The following is a 26,052-nucleotide window of genomic DNA, read 5'->3' as shown; positions in this document are numbered from 1 at the left end:
ACAGAATAAACATTAAAAATAGTGGCACAGCCTCTTCAACAAAAACTGCTGGGAAAACTGGTTAGCAGTCTGAAAAAAACTGAAACTACATCCATGTATATCACCCTATACCAAGATTAACTCAAAATGGATCAAGGATCTTCATATCAGACCCCAAACTCTAAAGTTGATACAGGAAAGAGTAGGAAATACTCTGGAGTTAGTAGGTATAGGTAAGAACTTTCTCAATGGAACCCCAGCAGCACAGCAACTAAGAGATAGCATAGATCAATGGGACTTCATAAAACTAAAAAGCTTCTGCTCAACAAAAGAAATGGTCTCTAAACTGAAGAGAACACCCACAGAGTGGGAGAAAATATTTGCCAGCTATACATCAGACAAAGGACTGATAACCAGAATATACAGGGAACTTAAAAAACTAAATTTTCCCAAAATTAATGAACAAATAAAGAAATGGGCAAGTGAACTAAACAGAACTTTCTCAAAAGAAGAAATTCAAATGGCCAAAAAACACATGAAAAAATGCTCACCATCTCTAGCAATAAAGGAAATGGAAATTAAAACCACACAAAGATTCCACCTCACCCCTGTTAGAATAGCCATCATTAGCAACACCACCAACAACAGGTGTTGGCGAGGATCCAGGGAAAAAGGAACCCTCTTACACTGCTGGTGGGAATGTAAACTAGTACAACCACTGGAAAAAAATTTGGAGGCTTCTTAAAAAGCTAAACACTGATCTACCATTTGATCCAACAATACCACTCTTGGGGATATACCCAAAAGACTGTGACACAGGTTACTCCAGAGGCACCTGCACATCCATGTTTATTGCAGCACTACTCACAACAGCCAAGTTATGGAAACAGCCAAGATGCCCCATTACTGACGAATGGATCAAGAAAATGTGGTATCTATACACAATGGAATTTTATGCAGCCATGAAGAAGAACTAAATGTTATCATTCGCTGGTAAATGGATGGAATTGGAGAACGTCATTCTGAGTGAGGTTAGCCTGGCCCAAAAGACCAAAAATCATATGTTCTCCCTCATATGTGGACATTAGATCAAGGGCAAACACAACAAGGGGACTGAACTTTGATCACAAGATAAAAGCGTGATCAAAAAATTAGCTAACATTTGTTGCCCTCAACGCAGAGAAACTAAAGCAGATACCTTAAAAGCAACTGAGGCCAATAGGAGAAGGGGAACAGGTACTAGAGAAAAGGTTAGATCAAAAAGAATTAACCTAGAAGGTAACACACACGCACAGGAAATTAATGTGAGTCAACTCCCTGTATAGCTATCCTTATCTCAACTAGCAAAAACCCTTGTTCCTTCCTATTATTGCTTATACTCTCTTTTCAACAAAATTAGAAATAAGGGCAAAATAGTTTCTGCTGGGTATCGAGGGGGTGGGGGGGGAGAGGGAGGGGACTGGGTGGGTGGTAAGAGAGGGGGTGGGGGCATGGGGGAGAAATGACCCAAGCATTGTATGCACATATGAATAATAAAAAAATAGAAATAAATTTTTAAAAAGTGACAAAGGAGATAAAGAAAAGAGAGGGTCTGCAGGGTGCAGTGGATCATATCTATAATTCCAACTGCTCAGGAAGCAGAGATTGGGAGGATCACAGTTTGAAGTCGAAGTTGGCCCAAGCAAAAAGTCAGCGAGATTCCATCTCAGTCAGTAAGCCTGGTGGTGAGGTGGCATGCATATTTGGCCCCAGATACAAGGGAGGCCTTAGTAGGAGGATCATGGTCTAAGGCCAGTCATCCACAAAGAAGCAAGAGGCCCTAGGTAGAAGAATCACAGTCTGAGGTCCACAAAAATGAGACTCTCTCTAAAAAATAACTTAACGGAGAAAGAAAGGCTGGAGGTATGGCTCAAAACTGTAAGATGCAATTTCAAAAGCAGCTAAAAATGTTAAAGAAATTACATAACACATCTAAGAGCAATGTAAGTTAGAAAAATCAGAAATGAGGAGAGAGAAATCAGAAAATAATTAGAAATAAAAACAATTTCAGTACTAAAGATTAAACTAAAAAACACAAAAGCAAATAAATATACAACAAAATTATCTTAAGAGAAATAGAAGGTAAAATGAAGGAAAATTTAAACAAATTTTTAAGGATTTGACAGAAAGTGATAAATACTGAAGACAGACAAACATATTTAGCCTAAGGACAAATATGAGCCCCAATGAAGAAAAAAAGTATATGTATATATAATCTGAAACAACATATTTCAAGAGCACACTATGTACTTGAGATTATCAACTTAGATTAATGTACCAAAATATCATTTATAAAAATTACTCTTTAAATAAAAAGGATAAAAATCTATTAGGCATTTAGGCAAAAATATCACATGATTAAGGAAAAAATACTAGAAATCAATGAAATAATACATTTAAAATAAAGAAAATTTGAGCCAAGTTTTTTTATATCCAGTAAAACTAGACAACCTGCTGAGTATTATTCCAAGAACTTTTACGAGCTCTAACAGAAAACAAACTTTAAGTCACCAAAGTAACTAGAGAAATATCAAAATAAAGACCGGTAGAGTAAACTTTAAATACAGTTGCTTATATATTAAGAATAAATGAGGACTTTTAAAGGAAATGATTACAGTATGTAGTGGCTACTTACCTGACAATGTACATATATTATAACCATCAAAGTGAGGAAAGAATGGAGGCCACATAAATTAAAACATTAACTTATTTTAACAACTGCTGGTGGTAATATTCTGAGACCACTATATTTATGAGACATAAAGCAAATGAGTAATTATGGACCATGCTAATTGTATCATATCCTGAGAACAAAAATTCTCAGTGTGGAAGAAATGAAAAATATAATATTGAAGAAGTTCGGTGGCATCAGAACTATATTGGAAACATCAGTATCATCTTATAAATCACAGGTATATCCTAGCCCTGTTGAAAATGTTTAAAAACAGTGACTGATCCAGTAACACTGACTATCCACAGTGCCCAGATTATGATCTTGAAACGCCATTTTCCATTAAAAGAAAGAAGTGAGAAATTACTTATAAAACTTACATTAAATATTTACTTCAAGTATAATGTTAACTTAACAAAGGAAAACCCACTAATAAAATGGATATAGAAATGAAAAAGACCTGAGTGTCCAACTGGGGTTCTAGCTTTTAAATTCAGTTTTTCCTAGATTTTAGAGAATCAGAAAATGTTTGCTTCCTTGTTTTGTGGCTTTCTGAGACAGGATCTCACTACGTAGTCAAGGCTGGCCTTGAACTCATGATCCTCCTGCCTCAGCCTTCTTAATGCTGTGCCACCACACCTGGCAGAATATTTATTATTTTAAATCATCATACTGAGTTAAATCCAGCAATAATCTACAATGTAAAACAATACTGAGAAGTGCTGCTAATAGGTCTCCTATTTCCATTATTTCACAGGGGAAAATGTCAAGCAGAATTCATTTCATAGGGTAGACAGCTACCAACTCAGCTTTACTAAGACTCAGTAAACAAATACCAAATATAAGGATATTTGATATTTACAAATTTCCTATAAAGGCAATCAAGTTACAGAAAAACTACTAAGAAAGTGACTTAAACAGTTCCAAGAAAAATGTTTTCTTTCTTCCAACCATATAATACTCTAATTCTTTTTTTTTTTTTTGAGGCAGAGTCTCACTAGGTAATCCAGGCTGCCCTCAAATTTGTCATCCTCCTGCCTTAACCTCTGTAGTGCTGAGATTATAGGTATGAAACATCAATGCCCAGTGGTTGTTTAAATGGTTTAGTGAAGAGATCAGATTCTATATATTCTGAAGATAGGGCAAAGAGAATTTGTTGTTGCAAGGGTAAGAAATAGGGGCAATTCCAGTATTTTTGACCTGAAGAATGAATTTTCAAGTTATTGAGATAAGGAGGACTGTGAGAGACTGATTTAGAGACAAGAGAAGAGTATGTAGAGCTTAGTTTTGGCTACATAGGCTGAATATCACTAATCCAAAAATCTGAAATCCGAAATGCTCCAATGTCTAAAATTTTTGAGCACCAATGTGACACTACACGTGGAAAATTCCATACAATGAAACTCTGTTACATGCACAAAATTATTAAATATATTGTCTAAAATTATCTTCAGGCTATGTATATAAAATGTATATGAAACATAAATCAATTTCATGCTTAGATTTGAGTCCCCTCCCCAAGTATTATGTATATGTAAACATTCCAAAATGTAAAAAAAATCCAAAATCAGAAATTCTTTTGGTTCCAAGCATTTCAGATAAGGGATAGACAACCTATACCAAGTTAGATATGCCTATCAGGAAAAAGCAAGGATGGATATATGTATGCCACCAAGTATGTAAATCCTCAGTAAATAATCACTTTTAAACTATGAAACTGTAAGAGATCCCCAAGAAAGCAGTATAGATAACACACACACACACACACACACACACACACACAAAGAGACAAACAGAGGGAAAGAGATTAAGAGGACTAAGCCTTGGGGCTGAATCCAACACATAGAGGAGTTGGGGCCTAGGAGGAACCAGCAGAGATGAAGAACACATGGCCAGAAATAAGAGCCAAACCAGAAGAGTACAGAAGTCACATAAGAAAGGAAAGAGAAAAGATCAAATGACAATAGGTCAGGTAATAAGAAAACTGAGAACTGATGACTGAATTTAGCCAGTGTAAATGATTTAGCATAGCTTTTTTTCTGTGGAGTGGTAGGGGTGAAATATGATAAGATTAAGTTCAAGACAGTCAATTATAAAGAGCTCTGGAAAAGCTCTTGTCTTTCCTTAGACATGGAAAAAGACATATGGAGCTCTTGGATATGCTGGTTACCTTACTGTAAATACAAGAGGGGAAAAAATAGGGTGTAAGTTAACATTACGAAAGATAGTGTGGAGAGACAAGACAATAAGATCCTTATTTGTACTGAATCACTAAAGAAAACTACCCTTCCTCTGGCAAAGCATAACATACTTATTGACACAGAAAAAATTTACAAACCCCTTATACCAAGCAATTCTAATTCAAATTTTCTGTTACTTGAGGCATAAAAACTCTAAATGACATATTCCCTTACATTGACAGCACCAAACTATTCGGTGATATTAAATAGTAATATAAGACCTAACTCAACTTATTCATGCTATTTCTTCTGCCTAAAATACAACTCCTTCCACCTGACCATATAATAAAATTGTATTCAACACATGTTGATGGTATTTGGTGTCTAGTAAAGCTGAGTTGGACTCAGTCTTTGAACTATTGCCATTTATGCAACTTTAGGAAAACTGAATTCTCTGAACCTGCTTTCTAATCTGTGAAATCAACCCAGTAGCAACCAAGGTTGTTGTGAGAAAGAAATGTAGTAATATGCATAAAACAAAGAATGACATTTGGCACAAAGTCAGCACATGTTAAATAACTGGAATCTTCATCTACCATCATGATCATCACCAACATCTTTTCACTAAAAAATAGCTTAAATGTCATTTCCTCTTCTCTAATAGAATATCTACCAGGAAGAATTAATTGTTCCTTCTTCCATGCTTTCATTATACATATATGCATTATAACACTTTTCATTAGTTCTTTATATGACTGTAAAATGGACTGGACTGTCAACTCAAATTTTGTCTTTGAGACCGTACCTTGTTACTTTTATTCAATGGGTATCCTTTTTAATTGCTGAATTAATTTTTAAGGGTCAGCTCTAAAATTAGTATTTATATAATAAAAACAAGCTCAAGAAAAAAATAATAGTGGTACCGATGTGGCCTGGTATGTAGTTTAAGGAATCCAGTGTTTTTTTTGTCTAAACTACTGTTATTAGAAGAAAACATGAGCCAGGTGCCAGTGGCTCATTTCTACAATCCTAGCTACTTGGACAGCTGAGATGAGGAGGAACGTGGTTTGAGGCCAGCCTGGGCAAATGCTTTGCAAGACCCCATCTTCAGAATAACCAGAGCAAAATGGACTGGAGGCATGGCACAAGCCACCAAAGTAACAAAAAGTAAAAGATCATAAATTCTCTAAATATTCCTCCAGTCTTGTTTTTTTCAAATATATTATGCCTAAATAAACACTTTATTTTAACTGGCTATAAATAAATTTGTTTTTAAGAAATGCCCTTAGACAAAAAACAGAATTTTGGCTTTCTTCATATGAGAAAAAAATAATTAGAACCCCTTCTCACTCCATAAACTTGTTATCAAAAACTTGAGAAAATAAATAAATCCAAATATATAAAAAATTAGAAGTGAAAACAAAAGCCTGACAACTGGTCTCTGAGTAAGAAAAGATTCCTGAAACAACATGAGGGATGAAACAATAATCATAAAATGGAATAAATTCTAAGTTTAACTTTCTGTTCAACAAAAGTCTGAGTCCTAAACCCAAAAGCAAAGTTTTAAGACAGGGTATATAGAGTGAAAGAAGATATATGCAATGTCACAAATACCTCATTCCAGAACGGGGAACTATAAACTACAGGAGAGTAAACATACGGCCTTACAGACCATATGATCTCTATCACAACTACCATTATAGTTCAAAAGCAAACATAGACAACATGTAAATAAATGAGTGTGACTGTATTCCAGTAAAACTATTTGTGGACACTGAAACTTGAATTTCCTAAAAATTTCACATTATAATAAAATGCCATTTTAATCTCATTTATTATTTTTTTTTCTGAATTATTTAAAGTAAATGTAAAAAACATTCTTAGCTCATAGGTTGTACAAAGACAGGCAGCAGGCTAAAGTTGGCCAACGGGCTGTAGTTTGCTGAATCATGTCCAGAATATATAAAGAATTCATATAAAAATAAAAAGACGATCTAACAGAAAAACGCATAAAAGCTATGAGAAGACTATTAACAAACAAGAAAACTGTAAAGAGCAATAAACACACAAAGGAATGTAAAACTTCACTAGAAATGAGGAAAACAGAAATTAAACCAGTGAGATGTCATTTTTCCTCCACCTGATTGGGAAAAATGAAGTCTGACTATCTGAATATTGGCAAGAATAGGGCAAGACAAGAATGCTCAAATACTTTTGAGAAGAATTCAAATTGGTATAGTGACAGTAATAGAGAAATCAGTAGAAGTGAAAATAATAACCTATACCCTGCCAGTTCCACTTCTAGGTATAGCCCCAAGTGGTAAAGATACTCATTGTAACATTATATATAATCATACACACACCATCGTCACCTCCATGAACAACAATAACTACAAAGATAGAAATAAACTAAAGTTTCTGTTAGGAGGGAAATGAATGGAAAAATGTGTTCATAATATTGAATACTATACATAAATGAAACAGACTAGGCCCACATATACCAACAAGAACATAAAAAAACAAGTTGTAGAATAATATAGATAATCATACTACTCAGTAAATAATAAAATACACAATAAAAATTGTTCCTGGATACACTTATCAAGGGTTTTTCTTCTCTGATAAAGGAGAGTCAAACATCAATTTTTTAACAAATTCTAAATCTGTCTTTGTGAGTGTATATTTTCTACGCCTGCATGTGTCTGTGTTCGAATAACATTATAGCAATGAACACTGGTGAAAAACTATACCATGTTTTCTTTTGAAAGCTACAGGATTTTACATTTTGCAAAAATCAGATTCCCATTTTAAAAAATTCATTCTTACAGCAAAATAGAACAGACTAAAGGGTACTGAGACTGGAGACACAGTAATTTAAGTGAGATAAGATGAAATGCTAAAGTAAAGAAATGAGTATGAACGGGTAAAGACAAAGTTATACTCAGAAGACAAAGAAATACTCAGAAGTCTCAATGAACTAGACTGGTTAGATTTTGGTAGCCATTTGGGGGAGTAAACAAAGATTCACCATTTTCCAACTGCTTCCTACACATAAATAGCTTTTAGATCTATACATCTGCATTAGCTGATGATGATAATAGCCATCAACTATAACCAAATGACTGAAAAAGAATTTTAGAAGATAAAATATCAGTTAAAGCAAATTTGAAAGATGTAGCAGAAAGGTTTTCTCTGGTTTGCAGTTTTTGCTAGAATATATACATAATGTATGCTTCTGAGGGCTAAGGATATTTTGAATGCTAACACATCTTGATCTCCAGTCACTGGAGGAACAGATGATGAAAGAGTTCAGAAACACCTCCGTACAAATACTAGGTCTATGGTTTATTCTATGACTTTCGTCAAGTCACTTAGTATCTTTTTCTCTGCCTGCCTCAGTTTCTTCATCTGTCAAATGGTAAATTAACAGAATTTATTGCGTAAGGTTGTGAAAAATTAAATTAGGATAATTACGTATATTTTATGTGTATACACTTGCTATTATTATTCATACACATGCTTGTTATTATTACTCATTCATCAGTTACTGGGAACCCACTGAATGCTGAGGTCTTCTACTATATGCCAGAGAAGCATTTTTCCTTCTTAAAATATGTACCTCTTGCACAATGAGTGCTGGACAGGTGAGCGAATTTGAGTCTTCAACTTATTTAAGTAATTCTTGAAGCTGTTTCTCAATCTACCAAGCTTATCAATAATTTTAATATCATATAATCTTTAGACATTTGCAAAAACTTATGGAAAAGGCTTATGGTTATGTTCTTGTTTGATAAACTATATTTGTATCCATATATCTAAATTTTCCTGTTATTCTATTTTTTCCATCTTTAATGTACACTAATTTAAAAGATTTGTAAATAAATAGAATGCCCAGAAACCTGTCTCTCAATTTCCCCCATTCCAAGAATGTAACAAATTCTTCCCCATTTATTTCTTTTACCATTAACTACATTTATCATTCTGAAAATTTCATAAATAATACTCTCAGAAAACTACCTGGGTTTTAGAATTACACAAAATCATTGACAGCTAAATGAATACTGTGTTTATCACTTAGTTGGAAATGAATTATTCTATTCAATAATTCTATTCAAATATTCTATTTATAGTATATTATTTTTATCCTGTAAGAATATTTATACATTTTCTTAATAAAACAATGTTCATTTGTTGTCGAAAACATCTCATACAACAGTCACTCCTTCATCATCTTACTTTATAACATTCTCCTTCAACAAATATCTTAATTGCATCCACTCTCTATCGCAAATTTACAGTACTAATCCTTGCCAGCCATTTTGTTTTCAGCTTGTAACACTTGCAGCCAGCTGCCTTCAGCCTGACTATTAGCATATTGGATAATTCAGAAAATAAGCACAAAAATGGAACCTAAAGATATAGTTGACATTTATCAGAATATATCTATATGTTAGATATTTCTCCTTAAGTATGATTTTATGATGTTCTCTATTTCCTTTCAATATAATTCATTCTCTCTTAATTTAAATACTCATCCCTGCTTGCAGTAATTTTCCCTCCCCGAGAGTCTGTAAATGAAGCTGACCTACTACTATTTAAATATAAGAATTTTCTAATTTTAATAAAATAAACTATAAGCATGGTTTTAAATATTTTCTGTAAAATCCTAGAAGGCTTGCATATTTGTTACTGTGATTTACAGCTACAGTCCAGCAGGCTATCGAGCCAAGAATAATAAACATGTAAAAGCTAACATACATTATTCTCACATCTCAAGGGTATTTCTAATAGCCAGCAGATAGCAAACAATTCTCCACCTGTTTTTGACTTGCAACATCCTGCTGTTTGAATGTCAATAACAATGTGCCCTTACCAAGCATCACTGAAGTCTTAGATGACAAATTATCTAATACAATTTTAATAAGATAGGGAAGGGACCAAAGAGTTACTGTTAATGTCCTGTACTTCAGAAGTCTTTTCTTTTCCATCATGTCCATCCTCCCCTTCCCTCAACAAGTCCCATTCATCCATATTTAATAAATGTTCCGAAATTATGTTACTCATTAACCCCTCTATCACTTAAAACTCTTTTTAGAGATATTCTTCTGTTTTATTCAATACTATTTAGAAAGTTCATTAACCTGATAGGATATAACACTTCCAAAGTAACAACAATCAAAGCAAAAGGGTGGGAGTAACAGGGGGAAAATAGCCTTCAAGAAAATAAATGTTCAAAGAAAAGGATTAAGGAACAGCCTTAGCAACCTCCCATTTTCTCTTCCAAACCCCTCCTCATCTCCAAGGCATTTTTGTTTTTAATGTGATGCTAACCAACCACCCAACCTGCTGTAGAAGCCTCTGGTTAGAAAGGATTTCAAGGCTGCTGTGTCTTGTGAAGAACCAATCAGATTTCTTTGTTTCATCTGCAACATTCCATCAGGGTTATATAACATTTTCAATACATGAAACAATCTTATAATTACAGTATACTTCAATCTATAGTTAGCTATTTATTGTCACTAAATGTGGCACATAAAAATCCCATTATTCTTATATGCTGTTCAATAAAATCAAAGAACTATAGTATGGATTTGTTTTTATCTTTTTAAGGAGAAGATAGTGTGAATTTGTTCTCTCTAAAAGAGTTTTTGAAAATATACAATATGAGCATTCTGCAGACTACTAAGATTAATGCTGATTCCTTATTATTTCTGTCTACAGTAAAGTGAGTGAGTGAGGTAATCTAACACAGTGGCAGCCAGCCATACAGCTCTTAATTCCACTCACATACAAAATGTTTTTACTATGGAATAAAACATTTATAAATAGATTTTAAGCTCAGGTTGAATCCTTTGAAATTTTTTCAAAGCACAGAAAAATAAGTATTTTGGACAAATATTTTCTCAATAAGAAAATCTGAACTGTCATGTCCACAATACTAGCCAAAATAATATACCAGTAGCACTGGTACCTATATAATCAGAATATTTGCAGTACACTTGTAAAGGAACCATACAAATATATTCTCTGTCATAATGCTGCATAACTTAAATACTGTTCCTTTATGCTGTTAATTCAGTAACTCATGTTCAAAAGCATATTAAGTTGGAACCAGTAAATATAGTACATTCTTTCTTTTTACAACTCAAAATCATCCCACAGATGATGGTTATAAGTCAGCACAGGATTAAAATAGTATCCCAAAGCATAAAGAAGCTGAATCTGTTGGGTGTGGTTTATAAAAACATATCTTGTCTCAACTGGACAGCTCCCCAGTAACATGCAGTCACAGAAACCCAAAATACATAAGTACATAAGTGAAGTGCTTCCGGAAGGGGGTGGGAACTAAACCTCCATGTTTTTCTACACTTGATGTTCAATTGTTTCTGTACTGTACTCCTAAAATGACAATGCCTTTGAATCAATGCTGAGCATTGTTCAAGAAACCAAGAACAGAGAATTTTTACTTATTTTACTTTCTCTCCTTTATTTTATACTATCTACAACATGGCCGTTCTTATAAACATTTTTGCTTTCATAAAAGAGGCAATCATTTAAATCATGACTATGTGCAATGTGAACTCACTGCATTACAGTCATCAATAAAATATGAAGTGCCAACTCCAGTGTTCATTCTAGTGATTTTTCCATATCTCACCAGAGAATGTTTTCTGCTATTATAAAATGAACAATATAAGGAAAGAGACATTGGCAGGAACAGCGACAAATGTGCAACAGAAAAAAACATAAATGCTTACTTTTTTAAAAAATCTAATATTAACAGGAAAATACCATTCTGAACACAAACCTATATCTATATATACACACATTACATATATTCATTAGAAATAAATCTGTTTATAAGCTACCATACATGCATTTGCTAATGTTATACATGCAATATACCTAAACCTCTATATATACAGAGAGAGGGCATGCATATTTCAGAACTGTAACATTTTCATTCTTAAACAACCATAACCAAATATTAAAACAGCTAAGGACATCTGACATAACTGAACTATACCTAAGCCTTTAGTCTTGTTAAGCAATTTTCTCTTCTGTTCAGTGTAGCAAACCCACCTTTGAATCATACTGACGGCTATTTTTTTCCCAAGCCCTGAACGTGCTGCACCATTTTGTTTGTCTTCTGAATAGTGGAGAAATCAGCAGTACAGCAGTGAAGGAGTGTACTAGAGTCAGCAGAGTCAGTGCCAGCCTCCTACTGCAGTCTGTATATTGAACGCACTCAAACCCACAGGTGCCTACGTAAAATCCTCCAGCTGCAGCCTGCAACTTAATGTTTCCTTCAGCAGTAAATGTGTATGCTACTTTCACTTTGCTTTAACTCAGTAAATGGATGGAATGCACAACAATCAGCCACCTTTGAAGTATTATTTTTTTCATAAAATACAACATACACATTGTCTCTATTAAGTAGCTAAAAAAAATGACTTTTTTAAATCACTAAGATCAGAGGGTTAACCATCGAAAGAGAAATGCATTTCTAATATTTCTAAAATTCCAAACATAATTTATTTTTCAAAAAAATATTAAATGCTAATACATGTGTCTTATATCTTCTTAGGAGCTAGCTTATGAAAATTTTCACATATCATAAGTATATCATATACAAATGCATAAAACAGGATTGCTTCTATTCATACTTTTTCATCAACAAATAATCAATTAGAAGAAAATACAAAACTTAGCTGTTGAAAGGCAAAGTGAATCTAAGTGAACCAATGCTCAATAAATGATAGATGAATCAAGAGACAGACTCAAAATTGTTTCACGTAAATTTCAAACACATACCCTTTTATGCTACCCAGTATTGTAAAATTTTAAAACTACACAAAAGCTTAAAAATAAATCTAAACCTTGGTTTTTCAGATGAAGAAGGGCCAAAGACATTAAGATTAAGTATTTTTCCCAAGGAAAAGACAGCTATTCAGTAGCAGAACCTGCTCTTCTACATACATCTTTCAATAAATAACTAATAATTATGGAAACTCACCCAACAGCAAAACAGTAACCTGAATATTCCTGTGACTATTAAACAAATTAAGTCTGTGATTAAAAAAAAAAAAACCCTTTATGAAAACCAAATATCCAGGCCCAGTGGTTTCACAGGTGAATTCTACCAATCATTTACAGAAATAATACCAATTCTAAAAAAAACTCTTTAACAGAAGATGAAACACACATAATTCATTTTATGAGAGCAGAACAACTCAGATAACAAATCAGATGAAACATTCTCCTAAAAAAGGGACCCAATATATCTTATGAATATAGAAACATAAAACCTCAATAAAATATTAGTAAATCAAATATGGTAATGTTTTAAAAAGTATAAGACACTATGAATAAATAGTGTTTATTTAATTCACTAGTTTAAAATTAAATGTAGTATACCGTATTAATGGTTCAAAAAAGAAAATCACATGATTATATTATTTGATGCAGAAAAAACAGCTATCAAAATTTAACACCTAAAAAAATTTCAAAACTAGGAATAGAAAGGAACTTCTTTAACTTGATAAAGAATATCTATGAAAAAAAAACCCTACAGTTAAAAGATTTAATGATGAAAGACTAAATGTTTCACTCACTAAGATCAAAGATAAGGCAAGAATACCCATATCCCACTTTTAGCCACCATCCATCATACTAGAAATACTAGCCAGTACCGTAAGATGAGAAAAAGAATAAAGAACATACATACTGGAAAGGAATTCTCCTTATTCTTAGAAGACAATATACATTTAAAAAATACAAAAGAACCTAACAAAAAACAAAAGCACACACACACCAAAAGAAAAAAAAATCTTAGCATTAGTGAGTCTACCAAGATCACAGGATACAAAGTCAGAAGAGAAAAATCAATCATATTTATATCTATACATATGTTTTATGTATTAGCAATGAACTATTAGAAACTGTTATGGCTTGAATATGAAATGTCCTCTACAGACTCACGTTATGAATGCTTGATCCCCAGCTGGTGGCACCATTTTGGGAGGTTGTGGAAACTTTGGGAAGTAGGATCTAAATGAGAAGGTTACTGAGTATAGATGCTTTGGATTATCTCATCCCTACCCCTTCCTGCCTCACTCTCTGCTTCTGTCCCCCCAGAGGAGTGCAGTTTGAGCAAGATTCAGATGGTACACAGCTGTAATCCCAGGTGGGGGGGTTGGAGATAGTAGGATTGCATCTAGGTCAGCCCCAGGCAAACAGCACCAGACCCTACCTGAAAATTAAGCTAAAGCAAAGAAAGGGCTGGAGACCTGGCTCAATGCCAGAACACTTGTCTAGTAAATGCCGGGCCCTGAGTTCAAATGCAGCATTGCCAAAAAAAAAAAAAAAAGAATTTGATTTACTAGCAATCTGGCCATCAGTTTTCAAGAGAACAAAGTAACACAATATTTTTGGTAAAGAAATGGCTATACTTACTCACTAGTACATGAATAATACTGGAGATAACAGGTAAGACAGCTAGACATTATGTTGAAATTTTTCATTTTCTTCAGTATTATTTTTCTCCCACTGAACATTCCCAAACCAAGTCTTTTGTATTTACAGGAAAAAAGAGAGAGAGAGAGAGAGAGAGAAATCTGTTCCTAATACTTGAATATGAAAAAACTCTATCCTCTTAGAGGCACCAAAAAAAAAAAAAATTCATGTCCCTTAAAAACAATTTTTTTTTCAAAAGAAAAATTGAGAAGGACAAGTCTCCCATTCATTGCTATTCCAGACTAGCAAAGAATTTGCTGGTTAAAAACACTCTCAGAAATCTATGTTCTGGGATGATCAGGTGGTTGGTTTCCCAGGCAGGGCCTACCACACTAAAATCCTATGTTTTAAAGCTCACTCCTTAGCTTTGCAGGTCAGAAATCACATCTTTTAAGATCTCTAACTGGAAAGGCTCAGAGAAATTGATTTACACTTACAACAGCTCTACATGCCTACAATCTTCGCATCAAAAGTATTAATATTATTAACAAACTTAATATGGTCCGTCTTTCTTATAGTTGGGCAAATGTAGGCTTGTCCTTCTAATTCTTGGTATAGGAAAGACTGCAAATTTTAAAAAATAAACAAATAAAACCCATAACTAGGTTAGTACATGTTACATAGCCACTCCCTTCTTTTATACTAAAAGATCCTGACTTCATTTTAGGTACTTGCTATAAGGGAAGCTAATTCTCTTCCCTAGGTGACTTTGATTAGCAAATGAATCTTAGTAACATTAGCAGTTCCATTAATTAATTGGTTGAAAAAAGGTTAAAATTTAGCCAATGGGATGTGGGGTAAATGGGGGAAGGAGAAGGATGGCTTTCATAACAGTTTTCTTTAATCTTAAAAAGAGACCAAATAAAAGGTCTATTTTTCTATTAACTTTTGAACAATGCTATATGCCACTTAAAAACTGAAGGTAGTACAGTAGCTACAGAAGAACAATCTGCTGAGAATAATAACCAATGTGCTAAAAATGGAGAGTAGAAGGAGGGAAAGAAAACTGAGTCTTTGATGATGCTGTTGGGCTTCAGAATTAATTTATCCATAATCCTCCCATCTTCTAGAATTCTTAGTTGTGTGAATTTATATAATTCCCCTTAATGTCTCAGACATTTTGTTTTATAATTCTAATCATTCCAACAGCAAATAAAACTGACCAGAGAAGAGACTATACAGGACATATCATATTTAAAATTTAATATAAAGTTATTTCCTCTAAAAATTACAAGTTTGACAAATCTGGGGTCAGAAGAACTAAGCTTGGATGTTAAAATCTTTTTGCTTAACAGTTTAAAATCCTGCAATAGCTCTCTTGCAGTATTAAGGATATAACCAAACTCTTCAGCATGGCATATAAAGCACATCATTCACTGAAGAGTGGTTAACTATCCATTCTTTTTAGCAACTTTCTAACTCACCCTAGGTTCTAGGACTAAAAGGATTCTTGCAAATTAACAAAATGGACCATATAGTCTCCTATTTCCATTTTACAGGTAAATGCTGCTTTCTCTATTTGGATCTCTAACTCCTACATGTCTTCAAAATTCAATCTGGATTCTCCTCCTTGTCTCTGTATTGTAAACAGAAACTGCATTGTTCCTGTATATTTAGAAATATCTCTCCTTTATTAGAATCTGATCTCCCAGCAGATAGGAACTAACCCAGTATGTATCACAATTTGTGATATATCATAGTACTAAATTACTGAATCAGATTTGGAGGCAGACGTTAAGTTCTTTCCATTACAGTACTGGATTATACAGATTTATAAAAACTATCCATAATGAGAAAGTTCTATAAATTAGTTCAAAATGACTCAAAACTAGTTCTAACCATATTTTTCAAATAATAAAACATAAGACTGGAATAATGTGACTTTCCAGAAAATCAATGTCATTTGAAAAATATTTATTATGAAATATTATGTTATGGACCAAGGATAAGAGATAATCTCAATTCCCAGTAACACTCTTTGTCTGGTATAGACTACTGCCTAAACAATCTTACAATAATTATAAATGGCATTTATTAAGCTCCTTCCTAATCAAAACTGCAAGCACCCAAAAATAAAATCCTTAGTAAGAAAAAAGAAAATCACCCCTAATTTTCAAATTGTACATATTTTAGGCTAATATAATAGCTTATAGTATTGCAATATAATATTCGAGTACAAGTTTGATTAAAATACTTAACATAGTACAGAATAAGCATTTAATAAATATATGCTGAATTTGAATCAACTGCATGATGAAATGAACAAAGAATTTTTCCAAGTTTAAATCTTTATATACATAAATAAGGGACATTTTGATACTACAGACTCATGTTAAGGCAGTAAAATCATCTCTTATAGAAACAGAATTAGCCAGATGTGGTGACACACACTGCAATCCCAACAACTGGGAGGCTAAGGCAGGAGGATCTGGAGTTCAAGGCCAGCCTGGCTACATGGTGAGATGCTATCTCAAAAAGTCAAAATGAAACCAAAAAAAGAAAAAAGAAGAAAGAAATAGAATTAGTGCTACACATTTGTCATATATTTTAACCAATATTACTTCAATTATGTTAACTCCTACCAACTACACAAAATGATTTTACAAAAGATGTTTTTAATTGAAAGTTGAACCATGTAGTTACCTTGCCCAAAATGCTACTTTGTCATAAAGATTATTTTGTGTTAAAAGCACTTAGATAACAGCACATGTAAGAAGGCTTTCTTCCTGAATGGAGATGAGACTCCAATATGAAAGGTACCCTCCCTTACCAGGATAACAGAAACATTCTTATCATCAGAGATGGGGAGTTGGAAGCAAGAAAATTCTGTGCAAACAAATCTTGTTAAACTAAACCTTGTCTTCCTACTCACTTTCCCATGATTAAGTGCTCTAGCCCAAGCCCCTGTGTCTTGTCACTAAAATTTACTCCCTTCACCCAACTTAGTGTATACGTTTAGCTCTAACTGCTTCTCTGGTCTTCAATTCCTATGGGGGCTTCCAAGTATATATAAAACTCTAGATTCTTTTCTGTTGTTAATCTGTTTTAAATCTTGTCAGGCCAAGCTCAAGTCCACAGAGGCTACTAGTGGAGTCCTACTCCCTTATACCTGACAAATATTATTCAGTCTCATTCTAATAGTAAAGAAGACATTTTCAATGATACTTGCTCCTTCAATTTACTAGAAGTAAAATGTTAAAAAAATTAATATTAAAGGAAAATTAGAAACATGACCAACTTACTTTCTATCTTGGTAAGGGGTGTTAAAGATTCCTTAGGAACTCCTCTAAAGAACCATAATTTTTGATGGCAATATACTGCACAACAAACCAAAGAAAATTACAACCCCAGGTCAAAGCACTCTAAAATCTAGAAAAAAAGTAAGTCTATTTTTTCCAGGGAGTCAAATAAAACCAGAATAGAAGAAATCCATGGAAATGGGATAAGGAGGAATATGGAACCTATTTTTAAAGTTGAAGTTTTGGATTCTGTGCTTCTTTAAAGTAAGACATAAAATGTGTACTGAAATGCCATTTATAGAAATGTATACTAGAGATCCCAAAGGACAAGACTCTATGATAGCTGTACCAAAGAAATTAGAAAAAGACAGTTTGTTCTTTTAGCATCTCATCCACTTGACTCTATCATTAACTTTTTATTATTATAAGTAAATATATGGATTTTTAAGATTCCCATACATCAAAGAAAACAGGCACATGATTATATATGAGGAGACCATGGAAAGGTAAGGAACACTACAAATTTGCAGAAGCAAAATTTATGACCAAGAGGTTTTTTTATTTGGGCCAGAAATGGAGTACATACTTGTAATCCCAGTACTCGGGAAGCTGAAGGAGAAGGATGGCAAGTTTGGGCCCAGCTTAGACTGCATAGTAAGACCTTGTCTCAGAAAAAGTCTTCCTATTTGAAATGTTTAAAGTTTTCTAAGACAACAACATAAATAAATAAATAAACCAGATATATTCAGATGAAAACTTGACAGTAATAAAATAACGTTATTTTAACTTGGTATAGCATTATGTCAAACATATGGTTTGAAAAAATAGCACTAATAAGGAAATTATATATTTAACTCACTGTTTAAATCTCTTTTTAAAATCAGAATTCAAGCCAGTAATCAGTTGGTAGCTCACACCTATAATCCTAGCTACTTGGGAGGCTGAGATCAGGAGGATTGAGTTTGGAGCAAATAGTTTGCAAGATCCCATCTCCAAAATAACCAGAGCAAAATGGACTGGAGGTGTGACTGAAAAGGTGGAGCACTTCTTTTGCAAATGCAAAGCCCTGAGTTCAAACCCATCCCACCAAAAAAATAAAAACTCAGAACTCAGAATCTATTTCTTATTATTTCTTCGTTGCACACTCTCAACTTTATACATGTAGGGTTGTACGTGGCACATCTGATATATAATTGTTTGTTTATTTTTGGTAGTACTAGGGTTTGTACTCAGGGCCTCAAGCTCGCTAGGCAGGCGTTATATCACTTAAGCCACATCTTCAGCCCTTTTTGCTTTGGGTATTTTTGGGATAGGTTCTTGCATTTTTTGCCCTGACCAGCCTAGACCAAGATCCTCCAATTTATGCTTCTCACAAAGCTGGGATGCCAAACACCCATATTTTATTAATTGAGATACAATCTCACTAACTTTTTGCCTGGGCTGTCCTGGAACCATGATCCTCCTGATCAACACATCCTGAATAGTTAGAATTACAGGAATGAGCCATGGCTCAGGTCGTACTTGGATTTTTAAAGTAATTATCTGCAGAATAGTGCCCAATTAAACAGCTTAAATGACTTAATTTAATGTTTTAAAAATTGCTGTTTAAAATATATAAGCTTAAATTAATAATTTATGAAAGTAGTTTTATCAATGGAACTTCAATCACCACTAAGAAATAACTATGTAAAATTCAAGTACCTTGCACAACTTGAGGGTACTAACAAAAGAATGAAAATTTACTGCCTTTAATCTGGTAAAAAAAAATCACAAAAAGGGTTGTGCTGACAACATAAGCCATACAAAGTTTTCTCTGTCTTCCTTCTTCAGCAGCATTGATGGATACAGCAAACTATTAAAGTACCAAACTATGAAAGTAGACAATGAAAAAGTCATTAGGCTAAAATATTTCAGTGAAGTACTAAAAGGACTTGTAACATTAAATTGTCCTGAAGTCCTAAGGAAGCATAATTGTAATGGTGGAATAGGGTCAATTAGAAAGAACCCCAAAAATGGAAATAAACCATAGGGCTAAATAAATTACATTTGAATACAAAATTAAGTACAAAAGGGAACAATATATTTCTAGACAGTCATTCATTCCATATATGATCATTGTGTATGTAATATGGGCCTGGAACAATACAATGTACCAGTTAGCCAGTCTCTCCAGCCAGAATCTTCAGAACAAATTATTTCCTCTCATTTTTTTTTCACTTCCCAGTCAGTTTAATAACCAAACCCTATTTATTTTACCTCAAAAAGGTCATACAAAAGAAAAGAAAAGGTCTTCCTTATGTATTCTGTTTCTTAAAGGTAGGCAGGCATTCTATCACTTAAGCCACATACTCAGCCCTTTTTGCTTTGGCCGTTTTTGAGTTAAGGTCTTGCATTTTCCTCATCTCTTAACTAGCATCTCCTTACTTTGGTGCTTTTCTGTTTATTGGGGTTTGTTGCTGTTGTTTCCCAATACCTGGGATTGAAACCAGTCTCATACTTGCTAGGGAAGCACTCTACCACTTGAGCCACTCTACCGACCCTTTTTGTGTTGGCTATTTTTGAGAAAGAGTCTCACTTTCTGCCCACTGTGATCTTCCAGTTTCTGCTTCTTGTGTAACTGGGATGACAGGCAAGCACTAAAATGCTCAGCCATGGGTTGAGATGGGAGTCTCGAAAACATTCTGCCTGGGCTGGTCTCAAACCCTGATCCTTCCCATCTCTGCTTTCTCAGGAGCTAGAGTTACAGGCTTGAACCACTGCACCCAGCTGTTTTGTTTTGTTTTTGAGTCAGTTCTTACTAAGTTGTCCAGGCTTGCCTAGAACTCTTAGGCTCACGGGTTCCTTCTGTGTTAGTCTCCTTAGTAGCTGGGACTACAGACATGAATCATTGTACCAAGCTATAATCCATTTTTATACACTAATACCAGAGTTATCTCCCTTAAAATGTTACTCATTCACAAAACAAGTTATTACCCAGAGCATCTTATGTGCCAGACAGGATTAAACAATAGAAAAAAAGATGTATTTGTCATAAAACTTGTCTTTCTTTGCAAAGACAAGCAATAGAACAGAAAAACAAGATATATGATAAGACAAAAATACTGCTAAAGAGATAAAATTTAAAAAAAAAAGCACAAAGGTCACATAAAGAAGAGGGAAGAGTCTTTAGATCTGCTTAAGGGCTAGAGTCTTAGATCTGCTGGCCAGGAAAGACCTCAACAAGTAATTTCTCTAATGAAGTAAAGGAGTTAACATCCTAAGCATAAGGAACACCAAGCATAAAAGCCCTAAAGCAGGAGAAAGCTAACAGGACTGAAAAGGAATAAACAAAAACAAGAGGTAGAGTTACACAAAAGGAAGTAAAAAACAATCAAGAACAGATTTTAAAGAATTATGGAAAGACCTGGGCTTCTAATCAACTCATGATGGTCTCCTACTTAGTAATTATATTTGGCACCTCAAAGCCCAAGTTCTTCACTACATAGCCTTCACTATTTACCATTCCTTTCTACCTGCCAACCTTTTCTCCCTGATCACCCATCCCCAATACTAAAGTATTGAGGTTAACCTTAAACCAGTAAAAATGGAGAAGGTGTCCACAACTGAAAGTGAAGCATTATCGAACTGCATTCTTGTAATTCTAACACTCTTATGTGGCACTCTAGTTGTTGAGAATCCTTCATAGTATCAGTAAATATTGTAGGAATATAAGGGCAGGAAGAAAACATTGAGACAAATAGCCTATTGCATGAACATTCTGAAAGATCAGCATCAACTATGTTAACATAGATAATTAGGAAAGCTATGTAGAATGCTAATGTTAATTAGCTTATATTTAAAATAAACTATGTAAGAAATACACAAATCAACCCAGGACCTGTAACTGAAACACATTATTTCATGTTTCCATGAAAAAATCAAAGTGCAAAAATGCGTAAAATTTTAAAAAATAATTAAATTTCTTCCAAGTCTACCACAAGAAGCTTAAAAACTTGGCTACTTATTGCCTTGGTATGTCCTTATCAACCTAACATCTGACTTGCTACTTCAAAGAAAAGACATGTATTTCTCAGATCTCAGTTTAGATTTAATTCCACTTGACTGTCTCACTTATTCAGTGATAAAAAAATACATGTAAAATGAGAACTCCATGGTTTCTATTCTTACTCACTATAGGTTTTTTGCTTGTTTTTTTGTGGTAATGGGGATTGAACCCAACATTCAAAGTACATGCTCTACCATTGAGCTATATTCCCAGACCAATTAGCTACATAATCTTGAGCCAGACTTTTTAATTTCTCATCTATGAAAAGGAGTGGTATTTGCTATACCGACTAAACGAGGCAATACATCTAAAAGTCATTTTCCTTTGTGAAACATAGAACACAGACTAATGTAAGGTAACTGCAACTCAACACATGCTTCACTGAAGACATGTTTAACTATATGAACGCTTATGCTGCCTTTTGATAAAATAAATGTAAAATGAGTAGCAGCATGAACTACTGCAGAAATAAAAGAAAGTATACATTCTGCACTCTTACGATAGTTAAACCATACTGGGGAAACATTTAATGCAAGTCATTATATTAAGTTTCATGTTAGGAATACAAGTATTCAGCACTACAGTAGGATGAACAAAATAATGATCACTATGAGCCAGAGTGACATATAAGCTGGGTTTTGATGATTAAGATTTTTAAAAAATGACACGTATAAATGGCAAGTTTATTCTAGACAGGGTCAATGTCATGACCAAAGGGGTACAGAAAAAAATAAGGCAATAAAAAACACTGACTTGGATAAAGTAGAAAGCTTCCAAATAAGAGTTATAAGAGAATAAGCTAGAGAGTTTAGGTCAGGTCAGGGGCTAGCAAACTAAATTTCTAATTAGCCCTTTAGGAAAATTGTTCTGGCAACAAGATATGGGTGAAAGCAAGTGAGCAAGTAGAAAAAAAAAACAGTTTATTTATTCATTAATTCAACAAATATTTGTTGAACTCTTATGAATTTCTAGGCAACATTCTAGATGCTGGGAACATCTAGACAGTGACTCATACAGCTTGGAGAAGACAAGCAAAAGACAAAACTAAGCAAACTATGAAACATAACTCAATGAGTGACATGTACTATACAGACAAAAGGAGTGAATAGGTAGAATCTGTGATGAATAGGGGTGAGAAGAAAGACCCTGAGTGCTTAAAAAAAAAAGGTTGAGAAGTTAGGCAGTATTCACATTATCAAGGACTCTAAGGCTTCGAACTTTATTCTAAAAACCTATTGGAATCTATTATAGAGTTCTAAGGGGAGATGTGATCCTAGTGAATATAAAGTTTATTTAAGATCACAATGTTAATTTACTAGATCTAAGCATGAGTAGGATGAAGACTGACTTGCATAAACAGAGACTCCACTGAGATAGGAGAAATCGGCGTAATTTGCAATGACTCTGAATTGGCTTGATGAACAAGGGTCAACAAATGTTTTCTATAATGGGTCAGAGTAAACATTTTAGTCTCTGTTACAACTATAGGACTTTGTTCTTATAGCTTGAAAACAGACATGGTATAGACAATTTAAATAAAGAAATCGGGCTATAGCCCAATAAAACTTTTTTACATCAAGCAGTAGGCTAGATTTGACTTGTAGGTCGTAATTTGCCAACCACTTGTATAGAACGGGAAGGAACTACAAATTGAAAGGTAGGCCTCCACACTCACAAGATTGTTGCTAAATCATGATGGCCATAATCTGGTAGACTGGAAGCTTGTCTATTAAGGTGTAATAAGATCTCCAGAATCAGGTTTGCTTACATAGAGGGAGAGGCCTCACATAAACACAGAACAGACCTCCCCCTAAACATTATCCAATTTGCTCCTTCATCAAATCCAAATTATTAGTCCCTCACCATGGCTACCTCACATACAAAAATGCTTTCCCTTTCTGGGGAAAAATGCTATTTACTTCAGCTACTATAGTTCTTTTAAACACAATGTCTCATTAAAGAAAAATGTGACATGTGAAGAAGAAAATGTGATCTGTAATCAAGTGGTAAAGCGATTAAGACAATGCACAAATAATCTAGATATGGAAATTAGCAGAAACATGAACTATTAAACTATAATTATTAGTTATTGTAAGTAAGATAAGCAATAAGATGTAAAAATAAGGAATTCCAAGATGGCGGCTAGAGGTAGGAAGCAGAAAGCGACCCTCCTATAGTGAAATCTTGGAGAGACGCTGGAGACACACTTTGCAGGCATAATCACCGAGAAAAGACATAACTTTGGCCCCTCCACATCTCCAGCCGGTGCAGAGAATCTCCACTTCACGTTAAATGGAGAAACGAGGAGGGCGCCGGGGGCCGCCAGTGGCTGGCGCCCATACGGCTTGGGAAGACGTGGACCAGGTGAGCTTCACGGTACCGCGGTAGCCCCACAGACAAGCCTGGGACAGAGCAGCATAGCCCCCTGGACAGACTGACCTCCACCCGGGAAAAAAAAGAGAAACCGAGTAATAAGCAATAAGAACAGTTAAGACACGCCGGAAAGAGGGTGGGGCACCCTGAGCGTTGAAGATTGGGGGAAGGGAATCCTTCCCGGGACTGTAAATAAACGAGCTGGGCGGGCCGAGAGCCTCTGGCGGGAGCGGGGCGCATGCCCAGCAACCAGGAGCGGGGACGCTTGAGAGAGGAGGGAAGACCCACTTCCCACGTGAACTGTAAATAAACATGGCAGCCGGCAGGAGCAGTAGCACCGCCCAGTAAGCAGGAGCAGGAAAGCCTCTGAAAGTGGCAGTGGGAGGAAAACTTCAGAGGAGAGGGGGGAAGACCCACTTCCCACGTGAACTGTAAATAAACACGCAGGCCTGACAACGCGGGGCAGTGGCACCTTTCCCAGTGCTTGGAAAGGGGAAAGCCTGTGGCAGAGGCTCCCGCACAGGAGAACTCTGAACAAACAAAGCCTGTGGGACCAGGTGAGCGCTAGCTCACCCCAGAGATCTGCATAAATAACGCCGCCAGCTACAGGCTGAGAGCAGCAGGCAGGCAAGCCACACTTGCAGATACCACCCTCAGAACTGCCTCCAGAGCTTTTTTTTCTTTTTCTCCCTACCTTTGATGAGAGAACAACCGAATTACACCTGCAAGCCGAAAAACTTACTGAAACTGTATTGCATTTGAACTGGGGACACTTGGTGGGGCCTTTTTTTTTTTTTTTCTTTTGTGTGTGTGTGTGTGAGTGTGTAGTTTTGTTCTACTTTATGCATCCCCTTTGATGAGACAACTACAGAACAACATCTGAGGCACCAACTCCAGGACTGGAGATTGAGACGGACATCCAAATTATTAAGACTGAAACTGCATTGCATATAAACTTGGAAGTTTTTTTTTTTTTTAATTTTCTATTTTCCATTTTATTTTAATTCATTTTTATATATAGATATTACTTTCATTTACTTATTTTTTATTTTTTTTATCTTTGATTTTCAATCCTCTGTCTGTCTCTCTAATGTCTGTTCAGCTTACTGTCGATTAGTACACTAACACTCCCTGTTTATACCTTTGAAACTCTCTTGTCTGATACCTTGTTCTGCTTTCTCCCTCGTCTGTATATTTGTTTTCCCCTTTTCTTTAACTTCTTGCTTTCCATCTCAGCTCACTCTTCCATTCTCAATATTACCATTGTTATTGTTACAAGCTAGAAAATACTTAATTACACACAGTACAGGGACAGTAACAACACCAAGGACAATAACGGGAAGACAGAAAAAACAGGGAAACCAGTTTCCCCACAGCAAAAAATTAGTACAGGAAACAGAGGGGAATGAAGAGAACAGAAACTCAGATCCAGACTCCAACAAAATGAAGATAAACTATGCCAAAGGACCCAATGAAGCCCACAAGAATAATTTAAAAGAAGGCATACTACAAGTACTCAATGAGAATTTTATAGAGATGATACTGGATAGGGTCAACCAAAATGTACAGGAGACACTCAAGAAATTCCAAGACAATAAAAATAGAGAATTTGAAAAAGCAAAAGAAGAAATAAAGGAAACCATAGAAGCACTGTATAAACACCAAAGTGAAAGAGAGAACACAATGAATAAATGGATAAATGAACTCAGGACAAATAGACAACAATAAAGAAGAAAACTGCCAGAATATGGAAAACCTCAGAAAAAAGAACGAAACAGAACTGCAAAACAAAACGGAAGGCCAATCCAGCAGAATAGAACAAACAGAAGACAGAATATCAGAACTTGAAGATGAAATGGTAATTAAAGGAAAAACCGAAGAACTATTAATTAAACAACTCAAGACCTGTGAAAAGAAAATGCAAGAACTCACTGACTCCATCAAAAGACCAAACTTGAGAATCATGGGCATCGAAGAAGGAGAAGAGGTGCAAGCGAAGGGAATGCGTAA

The 26,052-nt window shown here is 34.7% G+C and overlaps 1 protein-coding gene across 10 annotated transcripts in view; it reads right to left on the bottom strand.

The window, feature by feature from the left end:
• Window positions 1-26,052, bottom strand: part of Tanc2 (tetratricopeptide repeat, ankyrin repeat and coiled-coil containing 2) — a 387,000-nt gene that overhangs the window by 310,971 nt on the left and 49,977 nt on the right. Inside the window, exon 1 of one of the 10 annotated variants that reach the window (XM_074045372.1) lies at window positions 11,953-12,631. The exons of the other annotated variants lie outside the window; for them this stretch is intronic. The gene's annotated coding sequence lies outside the window, so the exon portion shown is untranslated. Of the gene's footprint in view, window positions 1-11,952; window positions 12,632-26,052 lie in introns of those variants that run through there. 10 annotated transcript variants of the gene reach the window in all.

This window comes from Castor canadensis, chromosome 11 (genome assembly GCF_047511655.1).
Source record: "Castor canadensis chromosome 11, mCasCan1.hap1v2, whole genome shotgun sequence".
Taxonomy (NCBI): domain Eukaryota; kingdom Metazoa; phylum Chordata; class Mammalia; order Rodentia; family Castoridae; genus Castor; species Castor canadensis.
This window is presented reverse-complemented; position numbering and strand designations above follow the sequence as displayed.